The 24,906-nt window shown below is 37.2% G+C and overlaps 1 long non-coding RNA gene across 1 annotated transcript; it reads left to right on the plus strand.

Moving 5' to 3' along the window:
* Positions 1-587: 587 nt before the first annotated feature.
* On the plus strand, positions 588-1,809 carry LOC131247385 (uncharacterized). The gene is made up of 3 exons (XR_009171692.1): positions 588-718; positions 806-879; positions 960-1,809. It is a non-coding gene; the product is annotated as an uncharacterized LOC131247385 (long non-coding RNA).
* Positions 1,810-24,906: the final 23,097 nt, after the last annotated feature.

Below are 24,906 nucleotides of genomic sequence, written 5' to 3' on the forward strand. Positions count from 1 at the left end.
TTGGTCTGTCTTGCTACCTTATCTAGAGGCACATTGGTGACCTCAAATTCGACATCCAATGGACCATACTGAGCTTAAATGAGTTAAAGTTTGCCATCATAATGTGACTTAGGTAAGGACCTCTTATTCGAGGTTTCAAGGTCATTAACAGAGAAAATCGGATTAAGCAAAAGTATCCGGCGGATAAGATTATCACGAAAAAATATTTTAACAGATGCTTTTACGTTCCTTGCAAAGTCAAAAGAACACAAGGATGTTGTGAGGCTGAAACTCCTTATGTTCATCAAAAACCTCCTCATAAGTGTTTGAATAGCAAAAATTGTACAGAAGAATTCATAGAGTTAGTTGATTTTAATAATTACCTTTGGGGGTGTGGGGTACAAGAAATTGAAGGACGACATTTCTGCCGCAACAGTGGAATCCCATAATAAAACTTACAATATATGTAGATGCTCATTTGCCCTACATGTATATAATTTATTTTATGAGACATTTATCATGTTTCTACTATATTATTTGTTATTTATCATGGCTTTTATAAATGTGTAATGCATCTTCCTTATAACAGGTTTGCGCACTTAAGCTAATAACCGCACTGTCAAATAAGGGACGATATGCCGAGAGAACTGAATGTCTTCAAATTCCACGTATCGTCAACTAGAAGAACTAGAAGAGATGAACGTATGAGCATGTAGCCAAGGTCTTCAATAAATAACATGTAAGTTTGATAATCTTTTAATATTTTTTTTGACGTGTTATATTCAAAACTTATACATGACAGAACATATGTTCTTTTATGTATCAGGCTTCTCAAACACCTCATCCCCACTGCCACGAAGGAAGCAACAGATGTCATTAAGAACTTTACAACAATATTTGGTAAATTTTTTTCTTTTGCAAATTTGATATTACCTCTATACACACACTATATTCTGACATTGGCATCTCTTATTTTGTAGGGCTCCCTTTGGTATGCACACAGATGCAATCTCCTACAGTACACATCAAATGAAGAGTCGTAAAGATATGGAAATTGATATTGGAGGAAGAGGAGGATAGGGTGAGTGAAGATAGGGCAGGCGCTCCTGAGCGTCAAGAGGGGATTAATGATGGGGTGAGCACTCCCGGTAACCAGGAGGTGGGTGAAGATGGGGAAGGAATTCCTGGTAACCGCCTTATAAAAAGACGAAGGACCTCCAGCAGTTAAGTAGAAGAGTTAAAGGAGAATTTAAAGGGGCTCATAGTTGAAGTTGTGAGTAAGTTGAGGCATGATCTTAGAAACATGGTAAGGCATGAACTCAAAAAGGTGAGAGATGAGCTCAATGAATTTAGGGATGAAGTGCTCAATATGGTGTAAAATATGGCAATGAATAAGGTATTAAATTTTAATTTTCTTTATTATATATGATAATAACTTATCTATAGGAAGACAATAAATCTAACATTTAATCTATCAGAAAAGGATAGAGCTGATTATTACAAAGGAGGTGGAGGCGGGCGCAGAGGCAACATATAGGGAGGAGGTTATGGGAGTCAACATTAGAAAAAAATAGGCATCATCGGTTGTTTTATCTTCTGATGTTGTTCCTGAGGCAACTAAGGAGAGGGCGAAGAGAACAACTTAAGACTATTTTATTAGTCTTCCTTGGTACTAAAATCTAATAGTCCTTGGGATTAAAATTTGACTATTTACATTTACTAAAATATTAAATTTTCTTCTAAGTACGGTGTGTTTTAGATTTTCTATGTCTTTGAATTAATGTAGGCAAGTTTTTTTTAGTCTATAAAAGGAGAAAGGCCATGAAAATATAAAGCATTCTAAATTTGATATTGAATGAAAAGAATTCCCTAACTATTTTATTTTTTCTCTTTTCTCCTTATGCTTTTATCATACAATTTGTGTCACTTATGTCAGGAAGCGCATAGTTTAAGACATATAAAAGAGATTTCAACAGCATGGGGATTAGATCTTTTATAAAGGAGGCATTTCTTTCTTTTAAGATTTCAACTTTGGAATCATTCACTTTTCCGACCACAATTTTGTTAGGATGGTCCTTTATAGATATGACCATACACACTCACCGGGGTATTTGATTCTACACATTAAATTTCGATGTTTGGATTTAATTCACGGAATCCAATGCCAGGCCGAGATTGCATGGTCTGATCAATAAAAAAGAGATTTCAACAGCATGGGGATTAGATCTATTATAAAGGAGGCATTTCTTTCTTTTAAGATTTCAACTTTGGAATCATTCACTTTTCCGACCACAATTTTGTTAGGATGGTCCTTTATAGATATGACCATACACACTCACCAGGGTATTTGATTCTACACATTAAATTTCTATGTTTGGATTTAATTCACAGAATCCAATGCCAGGCCGAGATTGCATGGTCTGATCAATAAAATACCCTCATAGCAAAATTGTAGCTAGTAAAGTAGATGACACATAGCTAAACCTAAAAATGAAGAAACGTCTAGTTCGTAATGGGTGTAGACCCTATGTTGTTGAAGTTTCTTTGTATAGTTCCTTCCCTACACTATAATTAAGAGCTCCTGACATGTCACGACTAGGATATAACAAGTATTTAAATATTAATAAATGTTCCTATTTTCAAAATATGTTCATTTCATCCTCATTTTTAAATGTTTTCTTTTCTTCCAATATAATTAAGGACTTGAATTGAAAGTGATGCATATTGTATTGATTGCAAATGTGAACTTCTACTAAAAGCGAACATGAAATTTTTATAGTGTGGTTCACTTAAGCTTTTGATGTGCTTAAATTTTAGCCCTACATGACAATTGACGGATGGACGGCATGGATTAGACACATATATCACTATGGGCCCCATAGAATTTACTTAGTACGTTATCGCGAACTTGTATTGAAACCGAACATAAGTGTATGTTGAAAGCGCATGAAAGATCGTATTGAACACAAACCTGAGTGTATATTGTATGCAAACATGAGGTTGTATTGAAAGTAAATGTGCGTGTGTACTGAAAGCAAACGTGAGATTATATTAAAGGCAAGCACAAGTGCGTACTGAAACCAAACTCGAACATGTACCGAACGTGAATGCAAGTTTAGGAAAAAAAAATAAAACAAATGTAATTGTGGATGTGCGCTAGAACCCACATTGAACACGAACGCAAGTCTGTACTTAAAGTGAACACGACTTTATAATGAACGCGAACGTGATTGTGAACTAAAAAGCAAACAAGATTTTGTAATGAACACTAACACTCGTTTGTACTGAGTAAATGGAGGAAAAAATCGATGTAAATACATTAATAGATGACAACATTTTCATAATCCAACAATATATATAGATGAATAGTATAAAGAGTATGACTTTCCTAATATATACTCCTAATTCAAAAAAATCTAATAATTGTTAACAAATAAACAATATTAGTTTTCTAAGTTGGAGATCATGCAATTCTATAGATAATGTCTTATTTGCTTGTATTTGATACATTTAATAGTTGGCATATCTTCTCCCTACGAAAGAGTTCTAGTCTTTTTCGATATTTCAATGGGTATTTTACTTTGCCGGGGTTTAATTTTTTTACACATCTCTCTCAATTCATCCATTATCTCCCATTGATTCTTCCCAGGCACAAGATAAAATGATTTTTTATTCATGTTTCAGTAATTTTCTATCATGATGTATAAATAACAGTAGACATAAGGACAAACCTAATTTTACTACAAGCTGTGAATACATGTACACAAGGTAACAACGTCACATCGAGCTCACAACATGCACATGTCATTTCATGCAGCCTAACTATGTTAGTACACTCCCTTTGGATGTAATAATTATCTCGAGAAATCACACTACAGTGTATGCTGCATGATTCAGCTCGAATCTTATATAGTTTATTTTCTGCCCATGGAGTCAACCGTCCATGTGAGCTTGGTGACTGAGTATTCTTTGTCTTCTTTCAATAATGCATTAACGCTTCCAGCTATGTTCATGGTGATATGTTGTACTTTTGGCTTATGAAGAGGAAATATGCCCATTTTTCGTTACCTACAATCCATGGCTCTACAAATCTGGCTTGCCTACATGTCTTAGCAACTTGCCCATAATACTGTTGAGGGCCTTGCACAAAATCTTAAGATCTAGCCTCCCAAAACACCAGAATTATGAGATAATAAAGCAATGAAGTAAATCAAAGCATAAACCACATGACACAAGAAATTTTTCTGTGGAAAACCCTCAAAGAGGTAAAAATTACGGGACCTCGTCCAAATCAATAATCCACTGTGAAGTAGAATATTACAACCGATCACAAGCACACACCGCTTGGATCAAACCTTCTTTGCTTACACAGGAGTGGATAAACAATAAGAGAATAAAAAAAAAACGAAGAGATCTCACCGATCACGAGGACGTAGAAGTGCTGAGATGTCGAATGCATAGTAGATCACCTCTACGAGCATAACCTCCCTTCCACAAACTTCCTCTCTTTCTTTCTTTCTTTCTTTCTCTCTCTCACCTTTGATAGCCCTAAACCCTTTAGCAAACCCTTGCAAAGCTTTAAGAAACCCTCTTGCATTACCTAGAAAGGCCCTAGGCACCCCTATTTATAGTTTAGGAAACTCCTTTTTCGCACCCTTTTGCGAAAAGCCTTAGATTTCCGCAGTCCGCTCAAGATCCGGACTCAAATTTGTGTAACCTTGACTGGTCAAGCAGGCTGCTGGACTGGTCGAGCCGGGCCCTCGACTGGTCGAGCACTGTTCATTGAGCTCGCTGGACTTTGAGTCGAGTGACCCTCGATTGGTTGAGCACTGTTCACTCGATTAGTTGAGCAATCCACTCGACTGGTCGAGCAGCGCAGTGAAACACTCCAATTTTCAACCGCCTGCACTATCTCTCTTCTGAACTGAGGAGGAAAATCTCATCAAATCTCTCCATTTTTGACTCAGGAGGAATTCATCTTCTTCAAGCCAGCCCATTTTCTACAAACCTCAAAGTTGCCCTTGAGCAAAGCCTTGGTCATCATGTCTAATCCATTATCATCCGCGTGGACCTTCTCAAGCTATAACACCTTCTGTTCTAAAGTATCCCTGATCCAGTGATACTGAATCTCTATGTGGTTCGACTTTGAATGCTAACTTGGATTCTTGCTTAAGTGTATAGCACTTTGACTATCGTAATAGACCACGTGCTGCTCCTGCTTCAGGCTAAGTTCCTGTAGGAACATCTTCATCCAAAACATCTCTTTGCATGTCTCTATGACTGCAATGTACTCGACCTTTATCGTCGACAATACTACGACCTTCTGTAGCTTACTCTGCCAAGAGACCACTCCCCTTGCAAACGTGAACATAAACCCCGATGTAGACTTCTTGGAGTCTATGTCACTTGCCATATCTGCATCTGTGTAGCCCTCTAACACAGGTTTTTCGTCACCATAGCATAGGCTCAACCTGGATGAGCCTCTTAGATACCGCAGTATCTACTTCACCATTGCCTAATGTTCTTTGCCAGGATTGACAAGATACCAGCTGACAACACCAACCGCATATGCTATGTCTGGGCATGTATACACCATAGCATACATTAAACTTCCTACAGCTGACGCGTAGGGTATCTTCTGCATCTCTTCCACCTCTGCCTTTGTCTTGAGACACTGTCTGTCGCTCAATCTGAAGTGACCATCCAGTGGAGTACTAACCAGCTTCGCTGCATTCATATTGAACCGTTGTAGGACTTTTTCAATATACCGCTCTTGTGACAGACAAAGCTTCCTACTACTTCTGTCATGTGTTATCTCCATTCTTATGATCTGTTTAGTTGAGCTCAAGTCTTTCATCGCAAATGACTTACCCAACTCCTGTTTCAGACTGTTGATCTTCTTAATGTCTTTTCCCATGATGAGCATGTCATCAACGTATAACAGCATAACTAAGAAATCACCATCTGAGAACTTGCACATGAACACACAGTGGTCCGATTCCGTTCTGTCATATCCATACTTTAACATAAATGATCTTATACCATTCCCGTGGAACTTGTTTTCGCCCATACAAGCCCTTCCTCAGCTTACACACCATATGCTCTTTGCCCTTGACTTTGAACCCCTCTGGTTGGTGCATGTAGATCTCTTCTTTCAGGTCTTCATGGAGGAAGGTAGTTTTAACATCTAACTGCTCTATTTTCAGATCCATGCTAGCTACCAACCCAAGCAACACCCGTATGCATGTCATCTTCACCACTGGTGAGAATATCTCCTAGAAGTCTACGCCTTTCATCTGACCAAACCCTTTCACCATGAGTCTGGCCTTGAACCTCGTCTGTGAATTCTTCTGTTCAACCTTCTTTCTGAACACTCACTTGTTGCTTAAAGCTTTCTTGCCCTCAGGTAATTTTACCATATCATAGGTGTGGTTCTTATGCATAGATTTCATCTCCTCTTGCATAGTTTTCAACCACTCCCCCTTATGCTTATCGGCTAGGGCCTCAGAATAATCTTCCGTCTCTCCCCCATTAGTCAGCATAATGTACTCATGTGGCGAGTACCACTTAGACGACTGTCTGTCCCTAGATGACCTCCTCACCTGTGGCTCAACAGGTGGATCAAGTGGGGGCTGCTCCCCTGGTCCATCTTCTAAAGGAACTCCCTCGTCCTCTGCACCTTGTTGTACTCCCCTGTCATCAGGCACCACAAGAGGAATAATCAGATCCATGTCCTCTAGCTCACATGAACTAGGTTGGTTCTTCTCTGGATTACCAATGTCTTCTATACACTGATTTTCAAAGAAAACCACATCTTTGCTCTTGACGAGCTTCTTCTTAGTTGGATCCCATAATTTATAACCGAATTTTTCATCACCGTACCCCAAGAACACACACTACCTGATCTTCATATCATGTTTGGACCTCTCGTCCTTTGGTACATGAACGGATGCCCTGCATTCAAACACCCCGAGATGACTGTACAATGGATCCTGTCCAGTCCACACCTTCTCAGGTACTTCTTCGTTCAATGGGGCAGATGGAGACCTGTTTATCAAATACACCGTCGTGTGCATTGCTTCTCCCCAGAACATCTTGGGCAATTTCGCATGGGATAACATGCATCTGATTCTCTCTACAATGGTGCGATTCATTCACTCAACCACACCATTATGTTGGGGGTCTTGGGAACCGTCTGTTCATGCCGTATACCCAAGGACTTGCAATACTTATGAAAGTAACTAATGTATTCACCACCATTGTTAGTGCAAATGCACTTCAATGATCTATCTGTCTCTCTCTCGGCCATAGCATGAAATAATTTAAACACACCAAAGACCTCGTCCTTAGATTTCAAAGCATAAACACAAACCCTCTTAGATGCATCATCTATAAAAGTAACAAAATACAATGCCCTACCCAAGGTTTTTGTTCTCATAGGACCACAAACATCAGAATAAACCAAATCTAATCCATGCACTTTATTAACATGAGAAACAAATTTAATAAATGAAACTCTATTCTATTTCCCTGATAAACAATCAATATAGGTTTTGGGAGGCATACCTGTCACGTCTGGAATGAGCTGCTTCCTCGCTAGTAGCTAAAGCCCTTTTTCACTCATGTGGCCTAGATGACTGTGTCACATGTCAATAGCCGAATCTTCCGTTGCGTTCAACCCACCCTTGCACACATTGACACTTGCCTTGTAAAAGGTGCAACACTCCTTTCCTTTAGCTGTGATCAACAAACCCTTGATGAGCTTCAAGCGCCCACAAGCAAATCGACTTTCATAGCCATCATCATCCAACCTTCCTATCGACATCAAGTTAAGGCGAAGGTCTGGGATATGCCTCACATCAGTCTTCACACAAATATCACCAACCCCTACGATCTTCAATATGCTAGAATTTTCCATCTTCACGGTCCCAAAGTCACCAGACTTATAACTTGTGAAGAAACCCCTGCGTGGAGTCGCATGAAACGAGGCTCCCGAGTTTATCACCCAGTCGGTGTCCTAACTCGTAGTCGTGAGACATATATCATGATCTGCTAAAAGAATAACTACAACGTCACCATCTAAAGCTACCATAGTGGAATTTGATTCATCTTCCTTCTCCTTTCCTTTTCCTTTCTTGTCGTTCTTATTCTTACACCATTCATGCTTGTAGTGGCCCTTCTTGCCACAATTCCAGCATTCAACTTCTTTCCTAGTACTCGACTTGCCTCTTGATTTATCTCTGGCCTTCCTGCCCTTTCTGTTCTTTCCTTTCCCCCGTTCCTATGTCATAAGGGCCTCTTGCTGAGTAGACCCCTGAGACTTCCTCCTTGTCTCCTCATTGAAGAGACAGCTAGTTACCTGTTTCGTGGATACCTTTCCGTATGGCGCGGAGTTACTTAGAACATCACTAATGCCTCCCAACTGTCAAGCAATGAACTAAGCAATAAAAAAGCTTGCAATTTATCATCCAGGACCATCTTCATAGCGGAGAGCTGGTTCACTATATTGCTGACCTCATTCATGTGCTCGGCCACAGAACCACCATCTTTGAACTTAAGATTCACAAGTCATCGTATCAAGAAAATCTTATCGCCAACTGTCTTCCTCTCGTATAGCCCTTCCAATTTCAGTCATAGGCTAGCGGCTAAAGTCTCTATAGACACATGGTGGAACACGGAATCATCCAACCATTGTCTAATAAACCTCACTGCCTTCCAGTCCAACTTCTTCCAATCATCATCAGACATATCCTTGGATTTTGCTGACATGCATAAAATTGGAGAATATAAGTCCTTGCAATAAAGCAAGTCCTCCATCTTAGCCTTCCATATGGTCCAGTTAGAACCATTGAGGCTGATCATCCTTGATGAGCCACCTTCCATAATTCAAAAACTGATGCCACTCCATTCAATAAACCTGGCACTCTGATACCATTTTGTTGGGGGCCTTGCACAAAACCTTAGGATCTAGCCTCCCAAAGCACCAGAATTATGGGATAATAAAGCAATGAAATAAATCAAAGTACAAATCACACGACACGAGATTTTTAAGTGGAAAACCCTCAAAGAGGTAAAAACCACGGGACCTCGTCCAAATCAACAATCCACTGTGAAGTAGAACGTTACAACCAATCACAAGCACACACCGCTTGGATTAAACCTTATTCACTCACGCAGGAGTGGATAAACAATAAGAGAATAAAAAAGAAAACGGACAGATCTCACCGATCATGAGGACGTAGAAGCACCGAGATGTCGAGTGCACAGTAGATCACCTCTATGAGCATAACCTCCCTTCCACAAGCTTCCTCTCTCTCTCTTTCTTTCTTTCTCTCTCTCTCTCTCTCACCTTTGATAGCCCTAAACCCTTTAGCAAACCCTTTCAAAGCTTTAGAAAATCCTCTTGCATTACCTAAAAAGGCCCTAGGCACCCCTATTTATAGTTTAGGAAACTCCATTTCGCACCCTTTTGTGAAAGGCCTTAGATTTCCACAGTCCGCGCAAGATCCGGACTTAAATCTGCGTAACCTCGACTGGTTGAGACTGTTCACTCGACTGGTTGAGCCGGGCCCTCGATTGGTCGAGCACTATTCACTGAGATCGCTAAACTTTGAGTCGAGTGACCCTCGACTAGTCGAGCACTGTTCACTCGACCGGTCAAGCAGCGCGGTGAAATACTTCAATTTTCAATCGTCTGCACTATATCTCCTCTGAACTAAGGAGGAAAACCCCATCAAATACTTCCCCAACATATCCTGTCCTTCGATGCTGCAATTATATTCTAGTAAACATGGTGCGCACAATATCCATGGGTTGACAAATAAAACTTCGTTCATCAATTCTTTTTATGATCTCATATAATAAAAAAATCTGTCCATGAATTATAATGCATCTTGTAAATTTTTAAGGAATTAAAACTAGCTACTTTTTTTTATTCCCTATTACGATATGCTACCAAGAAGATGTGATTATCTCCATCCAATAACATAGACATGAAATTGTAGCCATAAATAGAATACCCCTATACTTACCCTTTAAGTGTGTCCAATAGACAGTCAGAACCTTTCGTAATATATGCTGAAAGTTTCTGATGCACTGTCTGAGAGCACTAAAATATTTTTCAATCATATACATTTATTCGTTTACAAGCATGGCGATCACTATCCCTAGATTTGTCCTCCTCACCTCATAAAAATAGGCTAGGAGCTTAACATATGAATCTTCATAAGATTTTATTACAATCCCATTAGGTATCCATGCTTTCTTATAGCTGATATTAACTAAATATTTCATAAACATTTCAAGCCTACTTTTTTTGTGCAACTCGAGATGACTAAAAGCATACTCACTATTTATTTTATTAGTTACTCGACGGTAAGCTCTCTCCCTCCCCTCATAAGTTGCTTAGCAATGAGCTATCCCCTCAAAAGATGCTTGGTGATGAGTTCTCCTATCAAAAGATAAGCTACGTGTGTATTCGAACCTGTATATTTTTATTTTGAAAATTCTAGTGTCATCCACTCTCATTGCGTAGTCCATCTAATCACATTTTTCAACATGATACTTAACCTTGTATCTTCTATGGCATGAATGCAATAACTTATATTGGAAGTGGTTTCGCATTGCATACTTAAGATATTTTGTAGCCAACTTTTGTCCTTGAATATTTGTTCGATAACTATTTCATTAGTTTCATCCACTACATCCAAATATCTAAAAAAATCAAAATTGATGTATGCAGCATCATCTAAACCTGTACATGATGGCGAAGAGAGCTTCACCACAAGATTCAGTGGAGTATGTCTACGTGGATAATTTGATGGGTCGAGAACATACACACATTTTTTACTGGTCGATAAGGTAGGTAGTAAGTTAAATGTTGGTGCAATGAAGTCGACCGATGGAGCACATCTCGATAGAGAGGTTGATGGGTTGAGGATATTTGCACATTCTTCAATGGTGCTAGAAAGCAAGTTAAATGTTGGCGCATGAAAGTCAACCAATGGATCACGTCTCAATGGAGAGCTTGATGGGTTGGAGATATCTGCACATTCTTAATTGGAGCCAGAAAGCAAGTTAAATGTTGGCACAGGGAATTCGACTGACGGAGCAAATCTCAATGAAGAGGTTGATGGGTTTGAGATATTTACACATTCTTAAGTTGTTGATAAACTATAAAGCAAGTTAAATGTTGGCGCACAGAACTCAACCAATGAGGTGACATAGGTAGATTATAGCCCTATATTAGTATCCATTGCTACAACTTACTCATTCAACCCTACAAACACGAGTTCGAGGCGGAAACAGATTTCGGAGAACTCTAATAAATAAGCTCAAAATCACATCGCATAGTGATAGAAGTATGTAGCTATCGAGAGGGTGTGCTTCTCTCTTCAACTATAACTATTACATCTCACTTTCTCTATGGACAATTGTATAACAAGTTGTGGATACTATTTGTTAGCTTTCAAGAATGTCAACACATCTTTATCGTTTGTGATTTCATATAGAGGGACCAGTTGGACTGAGTTGTACTTGATTCTAATATCATATACCATCACTCCTTTTTATATATATAATCTTATGCATTTTGGATGCAAGATCCTGAGAAGTAATTTCACTACTAACAATGACAGGTTTTGAGGCCCCACACTTTTACAAAAAACTTTCGTCTTTAGATACTCACTACCCATCATAAATAATTCAGATGGACTTTTAAGCCATAAACTAAAAATATGGGTGTACCCACAAAAACAAACAATGCAATACATGGCAATGATATTATTAACAATAGAAAAACTCTCAAAAAATAATAAACACAAAAGAAAAAGGATAAATATTGTTCACTTTTAGTACAAGCTTGCATTCACTTTTAGCATAAGCGTGCCTTTATATTCAACACAAGTTCGCCTTCGATTTCAAGACAAGCTCGTCTTCGCTTTTAATACAACTTGCATTCATATTCAGTAGAAGGTTACATTCATGTTTACTACAAGCTCAAACTCTTTAATGCCCTGATTTTCAAAGGTCGAATACACACTCGATTCCTGACATTCTAGGTGTCGCTTTCATCTTATGGAAGGCAGTTTCTCGTTTAAGTCATAATAGCTTCAAATCAATCATAAAGAACTAATCTAAAACAATATATATAAGTCTGAAAGTAAAGTTGAAAAATGACAATCACCAAATACATATAGTCAATCCAAACAACATAATCCATTCAATTAGGGACTTAATATACATGCCCAAAATATACAAAAATAAAGGTCTAATATCATGTATAATTGATCTAACAATAACCCTACAATGGAGCACGTCGGCCTATGCCTACCCATCGGAGATCTAGAAGAATGACACCTCCACGGGATCTACGTACGCCTCATATAAGACATCAACCTCGATGGTTCCTACATTAACGATGTCATCTAGTTGGTATTTTAAAATACCATATCAGATGGTAGTGAGTGATCAACTCAATGTTACATTTCCCTAAGTTACATATATTATCGATACAATCAAGCGTAGGTAGTCATAGCATAACGAAGCAAATAATTTTCTAAATTAGTTAATTAATGCATGTATAATATGTTATGCAAATATATGTCTTGGGTATAAAATAAGGGTTGTTCAAATAGTACTTTGACCTTTAACAATCAACTAACTAAGCATCGGATAACGCCCATGTAAGAATGGGGTTGTTTGAACAGTACTTCGGCCTTTAACAGTCAGTCAGGTACCTAATAATACCCATGTCATGTATGCATGCCTAACCCAGCCTTTATTAGTCTATTTACATGTAGCCGTATTGGTGAAGCTAAGATACTACCATTATATCACGAGTCAAGTACCGGATCACATGGCTCATCGCCAATATCCCTTAATCCAACCTAGGGTTTGTTACCCAAATATCAAATGTGAGAAATTATTTCAAGGGTAGGTGCTCGTCATCCAAACTTAATTAATATGATAAGGGCTCGCCACCTAAATTTAATAAAAGAATGGGTGTGTTGTGGGTTTACGTGAATGCCTCAAGACGGCACAACTCATAGATTAGAAGAAATTATGTACACAACAACTGATGTACCACACCAAGCGAATTACATACATTGATAATGTGCACCATCAACCAAATATAAGGATTTACATATCAACCAATAGGGTCACTACTAGAAGCACATTATATATAAGGTCTGTTATCTCAATTAATGCTCACTAGTCATTATGGGAGGCTTATCATCCAGCATAGGCTGACAGCTCGAACATAATATCTCATACCACCATGACTGGCCTACGAGACTTTATTTAGCATTACACTAACGGTTATAGTTGTGACTCCAATTCGGTGAAAATCGTGGTATCCCATATTTAAAAGAGTGTAGTATAATAGTCAAGCATATGAACAATCGTCTCTCCATTAGACTGATCTAATCGACCGCAGGGAACCCCATCAAAATTGGCATTGGGCGTAAAACAAACCACATAGTTTCAACTACTGTTGGTTGTTTATGTTCCACCTCAGTCAACCGAACGAGCCTACGATAGCAAACCAAAGGTAGGTCGTCCACTTAAACAGTTTTCAGAGAGTGATCCATAACAATAATGATACATATCATCCGGTATATGATTTCAATCATAAAGCACTTTAATACCACACCATGGTAAGACAATTGGATATATGTAGAACCATTGATCAACAATTTAAACCAATTCCTATAAATTCGACTTAACAAGTAGCATAGAAGGATTCTAATATCGGAATTGCATATCATTAAGCCATTTCACCAAGCATATTATCACCCAGTAGTAAACAACATAAGAGTTATGGTAATAAAGTAATTCTAGAATTTATAACATACGGAATCTTAATAAAATCACAAACTCACTAGCTGAGACTATCAAGGATTAATAAAAAGGAACTTAGAAGAAATTGTCATCACCTTAGTAGGAAATTACTCGATTTACTTGCACCTGGGATTAGGAATTTTGGGAAAAACTCCAATTCCTAAACCAATTCCAAAGAAATCAAAGTAAGAATCAAGAAATATATCGATCGATTACTCAATTGTAAGGTGGGGTGTATATATTACCTCTAATTTCAAATAGGGGTGAATTCAGTGGAGGAATAAGTAGCTCCTAGGGTTAGATCGAAGCAATCTCTCTCTTTCTTATAATAAGGAACTCCAATCCAAATTCTCTCTCTCTCTCTCTCTCTCTCTCTCTCTCTCTCTATCTAAAACTCGATCTGGTTGGACTTGACCCGATCCAAAACCCAACTCGATCTGGTTATCGAGTACTATAAAAAATAAATAAAACCCTTCTACCTACCCTAACCCTACCAGCAGCAGCCCACCACACCCAACCCGATCTGAGAACCCTACTCCGGCAGAGCCACCCGTCCGACCACCCTCTATCAGCGAGCTCCTCTTCCTCCACCTCCACCCGTCCACACATCAACACCTGTCCGTCCAACTACCACCCATTCAAGGCTTCGAGCTCCTCCTCCTCCTCCTCTCTCTGTCTCCTCCACTCGTCCACGCAATAGCACGCGCCCAGCTCGATTTCAGGTATTATTTCTTTCATTTTTTGTTTTAATCAGATAAATCATTAAATGGAGCAATCTGGGTCACTGTGGTGCATCCGAGTTAATTCAGGAGCAGCTTGGGCTCACTGTGGTGTGTCGAGCTTGCTCAGGTCGGTACGGACCGTGTGGTGCGCCTGGCTTGGCTCGGGTGTAGTGAAGCAGGGCTCACTGTGGCTTGGCAGGGGTGTGGTGCGGCCAGGCTCGCTGTGGTGCGCCCGGCCTAGCTTAGGTGCAGCCGAGCTAACCTTAAAACCTAACCTTAACCCTAAACCTAAAACCTAACCCTAAACCCTAACCCTAAACCTAAAACTAACCCTAACCCGAAACCTAAAACCTAACCCTAACTCTAACCCTAACCTTAAACCTAAAACCTAACCTAACCCTAAACCTAAACCCTAAATCCAAACCCTATACCTTATACCCTAAACCCTAAGACCTAAACAGCTAAACCTAATCCCTAAACCCTAAATCCTAAACTGGTAATGTATTTTATTTATTTGAATTATAAAATTAGTGGTTAATTTTTTAGAATTATGGTTTACATTGCTTATTGCTTAGCTTATTATTGTGCTTGTACATTATATAGTTAGCTTAATATGTATGGATTACATTACTTTTTTTAAAGCTTATTATTATGACTTGTGAGTTAGATAATTAGTTGCCCATTTTAGAATTTCTATGTGGTCAAACATAGATATAGTGTATTTTTGATGGCATAGAAATCGCTCAAATTATCCCATTTTGGATAGTTTAATGTTAGATAGATAGTATACTTTCATATAACCTGTTTAAATGTTCATACCTGATTTGTGCTTCATCTCCCCATTTCTCTCTAGATATATTTCTTCCTTTTCATTTCTCATGTCAAATATCTTCACATTGCTTAGATATTTGGCATTAGAATGTAATGAAAGATCAATTTATCTAGAGAGACATGGGGAGATACTACTGAATTTTCGGCGTGGGCATTTAAATGAGAATATAAAAGTATTATAATCTATTCAACCTTCGATGGATGACTAACTTAGGATTTAGTATAAATCTTTTAGGCATTAGAGTGCTAATACTAATCTGATTTAGTATATTTCAACTATTAGATAGCTAGTAAGGAAATTTTCAATACCCCCAGCAGTTTGTCAGTTACATTGCTAATGATCTTAAAAGATGAAGGATTACATTTATAAGATGAAGAGGTGCCCATTGATATTAGTACCTCACGATCACAATCAAAGATCGATAGTGTGGGAAGATTTTGAAGAAGTAATCCTGAAAAACGGCACAATGAAGATACAGTGTAAGTACTACAAGGCTCAATATACTAAACAAGTAAATAGGTCGACCACAACTCTGAATAAACATATTTTGAAGTATCATAAAAAAGTGAGAAGTCAGACTTCAGGGCAATAAACACTTTCATTTACCCAATCTTTAGTAGGTCCATCGCAAGGTACATTGTCCCTCTATAAGTATAACAGAGACGATATAAATGAGTTGACGGCCAAAATTTATTATTGTCAATAAAAGATCATTTCAAATGGTAGAGAGTCCTTTTGTCGAATTAGACAAAGGCCTTAACCCCATATACGAGAAGGTCTCTCGTACAATAATAAAGAGAGTATGCATGAAGATATATGTAAGCGAAAAGCTCAAGTTGAAAGGACAGTTGGAATCGATTTCCTAAACTAGCCTAACATTATATTTATAGATGGCATTCAATCAATAAAAGGGGTATATGTCACTAACTGCCCACTTTGTTGATGTCAAATGGAGGCTCTGCAAAAGAATCCTAAACGTTTGTTATCTTGCGCCTCCTCACACTAGATTAATAATTTCAGACTGTATGTATAAATGTCTTATGGAGTGAGGCATTGAGAGGAAAATCTTCTCAATAACTTTAGACAATGCCTCTGCAAATGATACCGTGATAACGAATTTGCGGAATCATATTAGGGTCACCGGTGACTTGTATTTTGGTATAAAGATATTTCATGTTAGGTGTTGTACCCACATCCTAAACTTGATTATACATGATGGCTCTAAACAATTGAGCCAATGATCGACAACATAAGAGAGAGAGTGAAGTACATACAAGGGTCACCTTCACGGTTATATACAAGGAATAAGATCATGAAACGGATAAATTTGTCATCTTAGAGAATGATGAAGCTGGATGTCATGACACGTTGGAATTCAACTTTTGAAATGTTGGTTTCAATGATAACTTTCAAAGATGCATTCTTTCACTGTGTGGAGCACGGTAGTGCGCATCTTTAGTTGCCTTCGGATGATGATTGGTCAAGAGCTAAATCCGCTTACAAGTTCCTTTCAGTTTTTTACAACACAACGAAGAAATTTTCAGGAAACAAATATCCAACAACAAATATATTTCTGCTAGAACTTTGAAGGGTAAAAGATGTCTTATATGGAAGTTGTAGTGGACCAGATTTTTTATAAGTAATGACTATGGGTATGCAGTTAAAGTTTGATAAGTATTGGTCTGAGTCAGTTTGGTAATGGTTGTTGCGGTCATTTTTTATCCTCGATACAAGATGTTTATGGTTATATTCATCTTTAATGAGTTGTATGGTGAGAAGAGTGCCTCTAAGGTCGATAAGATTTGTGATGTAGTTGATGATTTGTACAATTTCTATGTACAAACTTTGGGCGCCACAAATACAAAATTACAGCCTCAGGCCTGTGTACTCCTGAAGTGGGTTCTATTGATGAACAACGAAATATGATCGATGATTTCATGTCTTTCTTGACATAGGTTGAGACTCAAACGCAGACAGCCCAATCAGAACTTGACCACTATCTTAAGGAGCCACTTGTAAAGTACAAAGGCGAAGAATTTGATGTTTTAGACTAGTGGAAGTTGAAATCTCATGATTCACAATACCCTTTGGTCTCGTTAATGTCACAAGACATATTATCAATTCTAATTTCAACCGTGGCGTCAAAATCTACTTTTAGTACAGAGAGTAGGGTCGTGAACAAGTATCAAAGCTCACTTACACTAGAATCAATTGAAGCGCTCATTTGTACACAGGATTGGCTGTGTCCGATCTAGGGGAAAGGAAACTATGTAGATGAAGAGTTTGAGGAAGAGGAGAGTGACAAGCAAGATGAAATAGTACCTGCAACAATTGCATGAAAGAGGCAGCAGGATAAGACACTACATTCTATTTCTCTGGCATTTGCTTACAAATTATAAAAAGATTTTGATAATTATTTTTTTGTAGACTTAAATTATAATATTTGATGTGTGGATGGATATTTTTCTCTTTTTATTTATACTTTTAAATTAGTTAATGTTACTTAAATCTCATATCATATGATTGGTTGATTGTTTGTATTCATCTTCATTCCTTCATTATTTATGTTGTCTTAACCTAACCAGATATTTTTCTTTTAAAATAAACACCAATAAATATGTCATCGGAAGATGATCCATTAACAAATATTTTGGATTTTGGAGCTCAAGTCTACTCCCAGGACGGAAAGATAAAGTTACAATGCAAGTTATGTAGAAAATAATTTGTAAACCAAAAAATTGGTTGAAATTACATTTTGCTTGTCGAAGAGGAGACACTATACCATGTAGCAAAGCTCCTCAGGAAGTCCGAAATTTATTTCAAGCCATTTTCGACTCAAATACAAAGACTTTCTCCACCACTCCCCTACAATTAAAACTAAGACAACCAGGCACAGAAGATATAAAAGTAGGCCTATTATAATTGAAGATGGTTAAGCAGAGGAACTACCTCCACAGTTAGTAGAGAAAAATAAGAGATTATTTTAAGGGAGCGAGAAGAACAATATTATAAAGAGGTCATAAAAGAAAGCTTAAAAATGATATCCAGAACCAGACAACAACATCAACCCCCTTTGAAACAACATAATACTGAAGCAGGCACTAGTAAATCATCAAAGTTTCTTAAAATTCTCACAGCTTTCTACAAGCGGTTGGGAATCCCATACAAATCAGATCATAAAAAACATCCGAAAAAACTTATTGAATATATGAATGAGGATGATGGAAAGGCATCTCCACCATCCGATTCAGTAGAAGTAAATGACCATCTTTTGAACACCTCCAGCTTGAAGTCAGCCCAGAGTTCTCCTGCAATTGAAGCCATAAAAAGAGAACCAATGGATAATTCTTGCGACGAAGGTGAAGGAGAGGGTTACTATTATGGACAAGGTTACTCAGGTTACACACCACAAAGGCATTCATCATACATAGGATATTGAATGAATGAAAGTTTTATCTACTTTTAATTTTTTATAGTGTTTATTTACTTTATTCATTTTATGGATATAGTTTATTTACTTTAGATGAAATGAAGATATAAAAATCACCATGACTCAGAGTTCAAGCAGGCCACACTACACTAACCTAGCAGTATTGGGAGCAATTTTACATTGTTTATATTGGTGTGGTACATATGAGTTTTTAATCGAGTTTATCTTCTGTATGAACGGTCCAAGCAATGGTTCTCACCTAACGGATAGTGTGAATTTTACGCATACAATTTGGGTGGAACGAGGGTCTTTTGTGTGCTTGGGGAACTAAGCTCCATTTGTGGGACCTATGTGAAATCAACTTCGTCTATCAAGTGAGAGCCCTTATGTTATCCGTAAATACAATTGATCATCGTGATAAAAATATCATACGAGTCATTCCAATGAAAAAAAAAATGTAAAATTGATCTTAAAACTCTACTTTTGAGCAGTGTGGCCAATCTGAGTGTTTGATGAGGATGATTTTTGTATTTTTTCATTTATTCTCCTAAGAGACACCTTATGAACAGGTTTGATGAAAGGTGGCCCCACATATAAACCTATGGTTGGTGTCCATTTCCATCTTTTTTTGTGGTGTGGTCCACTTGAGTTGTAGACCTGACTAATTTTTATAACCCAGCCCAATGACCCGATCTGACTCGGTGCCAACTCGATCTGACTCAGTATTTTTGACTAGGTCGAACTCAGTTCGGATCAACCCAGCCCAGACCTGGACTCCGATCAAGTCAGGCATGTTGGACTCAGTACTGAGTCAGATCGAGTTCGGGTCAAGCCTTTTTCAAAATCGGATCAAGTCGGGTCGATGCCTAGCTCTATGCACAGATACCCCATCGTTAAGGTCGAGTAGTGGAGAAGTAGAGGTGTAACCAATATTTTAAATATCGATGACATCTGCTGATATATCCCACGATTTATATTATATCCCACCTAGGGTCCGACTCGACTCAATGCCCAGCTCTATGCACAGATACCCCATCGTCAAGGTCGAGTAGTGGAGAAGTAGAGGTGTAACCAATATTTTAAATATCGATGACATCGTCCAATATATCCTACGATGTATATTGTATCCCACCTGTGCGATACGAAATGCACAAGTATTGTTGATATATCCCACATGTTCAATATGGGGAGTCTTTTCAATTTATAATCCCTTTTTTATTGAAATTATGTTAAACCAACGTTAAATGATTACAGATCCATTGGTTCTTCATGTCTTACATGAAAAATCAAGAAGTTGGAGCTTTGCTTTCGATATCCATTGGTTCTTCATATTCTCCATGGTGTTTTTTTTTTTTTGAAAATTTTCTTCAACCAGCTATCAATTAAGACTAATTTCGAAGTGTTTAAGAGTGTTTGATGAAATAATCATCACATACACTTTCTAAATGTTAAGCAGTCAATTTGAATATAGTTGCATTAGTTTAGTTAGACAGCGCATAACTTAGGACCCTATCAAAGGAAACCTATTATGTGCACTTCTTTTTTGAGATATTATGATTTAAAAGTGTGTATTAAGGTCTTTTGTAATAATCCTTAAAGTTTCATTGAAAAATTCAACCACTTGCTAATGTTTCCTCATGTTTCCCAAGAAGTGTGATAAATTACCCGATACAAATGATAAATTATAAGTGCTCTATTTTGTCCATTAGCATGAATTGTGAGTCATTGAGTCTGGAGAGCCCCATGGAAGATTGAAGACTGAATACTCAAAGATCATAGGTGTTCAAGTATTAAAAATTAAGAAAATGATGAAGTGTCGTGACCTCTTTAAAACTCATACTTAACCTATAAACTTGACCTTACAAATAGCCTAAACCCAATAGGAAAAATATTCCCACAAAGCTAGTAAATGGTTATATGAAGAAATCAGTTTAAAAGAAAAAATTTTTAAATAGACTATTTCAATCCCATTAACCACCTAATTGAAGACCACTCAATGCCATCGAGTAGATATATTAGATATGTCCAGCAACAATTGAAAATTCTATATGATAAAATTCTTTAAAACATCGATGACATCAAGGAACCTTCAGTGGCATCGAAGGGTCACATCAATGGCATCGAAGGCCACTTGATGACAATGGGTAGAGACCCTAAACTATCGAATAAGCTCAAGGAAAATCCTGAATTTTCTCGATGACATCGAAGGATCACTTCGATGGCATCGAAGGACACTCGATAACAATCGAGAAGAGTCTCTCAAACTGTTCATTATCCTTTCAAGTAAAAATTATATTTTCTCAATGCCATCGAAGGGAGTCATGATGCCATCAAAACTGACAAGTTTTTACCCCTTCTTTTATCGTTGCAAACTTCTCTACTTAAACGAAAGAGGGTTTCTTTACAAAGGGGTGAGTAATAGAGAGAATCTTGTGAGTGTGTGATACCTTAGCCAAAAACTCTTCTTTCAAGCTCTCTTTTCTCATGGAGTTTATCATTTAATCCATGTGTTAAAGACATTCATTGAGCATTAAAAGCTCGGATTGAAGAATAAACTCCAACATTCATTAATGCTCTAGCACCCATCTTTAATGACAAATTCTTTGTGCTAGAAAGCATTAAATGCTTGACCTTAGGAATCCTAGACCTACCCATAAAGACTTATAATAAGTAAGTTAGGATTCACATACCCTTAACCCACACTTAGCATTTTCAAAGGCATATCACTTCAAGGTTGCGGTTCAAAGGAGCTGAAGATGCTTTCATGATCCATGAAGATCTTCAACAAATACGCTTCAATGGGGGCTCATCCACTTTAGATAAGAAAGATATTTTGAGTACGTTGTTTTTGGAAACTAATCCTTGTGTAACACAGCCAGAGGACTCCCAAAGTAACATGGCCAGCAACAACATCTTCCCCCAGGTCATGGGAGAAGATAAACATGGTCGTGTGAGGATGGGAGTCGATCCCTCCACATTATGGGGCCCTCGACCCAGTCGTCAGGACTATATTACGCGGACTATCAATGCAGAATAGAGGGTTGTTGCAGCAAAAAAGAAGGCCTCTGAGGCATGTCAAGACACTGTGCAACTTCGGGCATCCTTTAATGCATTACTACAGTATATGGGTTAGTGGTTTGGCTATCCTATGGACATAAATAGTATACTACTTGGTTTACAGGTAATCTCTTTCCATTCCACCTTTTTCTTAACTGAGAATCTTAACACTTATATTTTCTTATACTAATAATCAAATTAACATTGTTTATATGGGCAATTGATGGTGGTGGTGCTCTTTCGCTTTGAGTGTCATCTTCAACCCTAAACTCATGCTCTTATTTTTTTAACGAACTACAGTGACTTGATCTTATCATGATGAGAGGTTTAAGTCATTATAGTTCATCATCACATATATAACTTGGAATCTAATTGATTCTGTTTATTATTCTATTTGGAAGAATGACAACATGAAGGATACAAAAGTAACCTATATGAGTTCCATAAGAAAATTGACATCGTTCGTGTACAACCCAATTAATAAATTTCTTATTGCATAGTGTAAATCTTTTGTTATGATTTGGTAACAATATCCACCATGCACTTAGAAATTTATTGGTTGAGTTGTACACCAAAATTTTCATTTCCTCATAGAACTCGTGAAGGTTACTTATTTCTCCTTCCTTTTCTCATTAATCTAATTATGAAATAGAACCAATTATAATTCAATTTAATGAAAATGAACTACAGTGATTGAACTCTCTCATGATGATAAGCATGTAGGCACCACTCTCATTGGTTGTATAGAGTCCAGTCACAAAAATATTAGAAAAAAAAAACCTAACCCAATGTCTTTTCTTTACAAAGTTGTATTTTCTTTAAATGTTATGATAGTTGTTTGGATTGGGCATATTTTCTGAGTTAACATTGTGCCTTACCATTATCTTTTTGAACTATAATAACATGTGAAATTTTTGTATTGCTTTACAAGTTCATAATGTTCTAGGTATATATTTATAAGAACATGTGAGTATTGTCATCATAAGGTTTTATTTAATTTGGTGGTTGAATGTAACATCTTGCATATTTCATCATACTCGATCCTACTGAATGCGCGAGTATTGGTATTAAAGAATAATACAAAGTCAATTAGATACTCTTAAGATGCTATTATATGCATCCGATCACCTAAATCTTGGGCCTAACCTTGTGATCTATTAATCTAAGGTCAAGATCTAGACAACCTAATGCTGATTAATCAGAATAAATGTAACTTAATAAAGATCTAATTGAAACCAAGATACTAAAGGATTAGATCTTGATTATCCCATACACATAAGCCGAATTGACCAAATTATCTTTAATGCTTTCGAACTCATGACTTATGATTATCAGGGCTAAATCACATTTCCTCTAATCTCGTAGATACCAAACAATAAACTTAGATTATTCAGACCCTATCCATCATACACAAGAAACCATACTTATCAAATTACCCTAGAAATGGATCATTCTTCTTGCTCCAGTGGTAGACTCTCAGGAGTTTCAACACCTGGTCAAGGATTCGAGTATCCATAGGTGGTGAAATCCCACTATGGCATGAGTGTGTGTGTGTGTGTGTGTGGGGGAAGGGGTGCGTGTGTTAAAAAAATTACCCTAGAAACTGTAAGATTAACTAAACAAGCTCTATACCACTCGTTAGTGGGCATTGACCTCAAAGTTGTAGAAAAACATTCATCTTAATGGGCTTGACATCTCACATGGCTTAGATTGTAGAGACCATATGCCGAACTATTCAACTTGAAGCCGCAAGTGAGTACATGAAATGCGTGAAGAACCCTAGTATAGAATGGAAGTTAGTTATACTAATTTAAACTTATTCAATGTTGAGACGTTCAGACTGTTGGTTCATGATCAAATCAATGATATTAACATTAACCATCATTCCCTGAATATTCCTATAGTTGCGACCACGATCGACCAACCTATCGTTGTATTATTTAATCATTTGTCTTCTTTTTAGGGCAATCAAATCTCTAAATGAGACTATAAATATTTATTTTTGAGCAGCCTCCCCTCCCATCCAAATTTTGCCCTAATTGAGTGAAATTAGAGTGTTAAAGGGAAAAATGGAATTAAGAGAAGAGAAATAGAGTTAAATTGGAGGTTTTGGGTTAGAGAGATGGGAATTGCTGAGATACACCATAGGAGTTGCTTAATTCCTCCATCTAATCAACATTTAATTGAATTTGAAGGTAATTTATACTCTACAATGCAATTGAATAAGTGATTTATGAATTTCATGTTATTACTTGAATTTCCTTGAAATTGAATTAAAAATTACACCTCTCTCAAATCCCTAACCTTAGGTGCAAATTATACCAAGTAATCTCCATCAAAGGTGATGACTATTCATTTTAAGTTCCCCTTTTATCAGCCATTGATAGTTTCAGTTAGTAATTTGTTAAAATTATCTATGTTATAAATGTTTGAATTTCTCTATTATTATAATCCTTATGCTATTTGTTGCTGAAATGATAACATGATTAATGAAATATTTGATATGGGCTCATGATATTAGAAATCATTTATACCATTTAATATATTGTAAATATATAGAATTGCTTGAATTGTTGATCAAGTGTTTTGGTATAATTCAAATTAATTCATATGATGTTGTATTAGACTGTTATGTGCTTATAACCATGTACATGATAATATGTATCTGAATTGCTATAAATCAAGCTCTTAAAATTGTTTGAAAAGTGTACTATTTACCTTTAGTTGGCCATCATAGACTTGTTCGGTTGACAGAGGCAAAACACGGTCGACCGACAATAGTTAGGGCTACACGAGTTATTTTACACCCAATGTCAGTTTTGTCAGAATTCCCTCTGTTCCACCGGATAAGTCCAATTCAAAGTTGATTAGTCATAGATTTGATTATTGTATAACACCTTATTGAATTTTAAATATCACAATTTTCATTAAACTGAAGTATTAATTATAGCCGTTAGTGTAATACTATCGTATAAGTAAAGTCTCATGAGCCGAGCATGGTGGTATAGGACACTATGTTCGAGTCATCGGCTTATACTAGGTGA

The sequence above is a fragment of the Magnolia sinica genome, chromosome 5 (genome assembly GCF_029962835.1).
Source record: "Magnolia sinica isolate HGM2019 chromosome 5, MsV1, whole genome shotgun sequence".
Taxonomy (NCBI): Eukaryota; Viridiplantae; Streptophyta; class Magnoliopsida; order Magnoliales; family Magnoliaceae; genus Magnolia; species Magnolia sinica.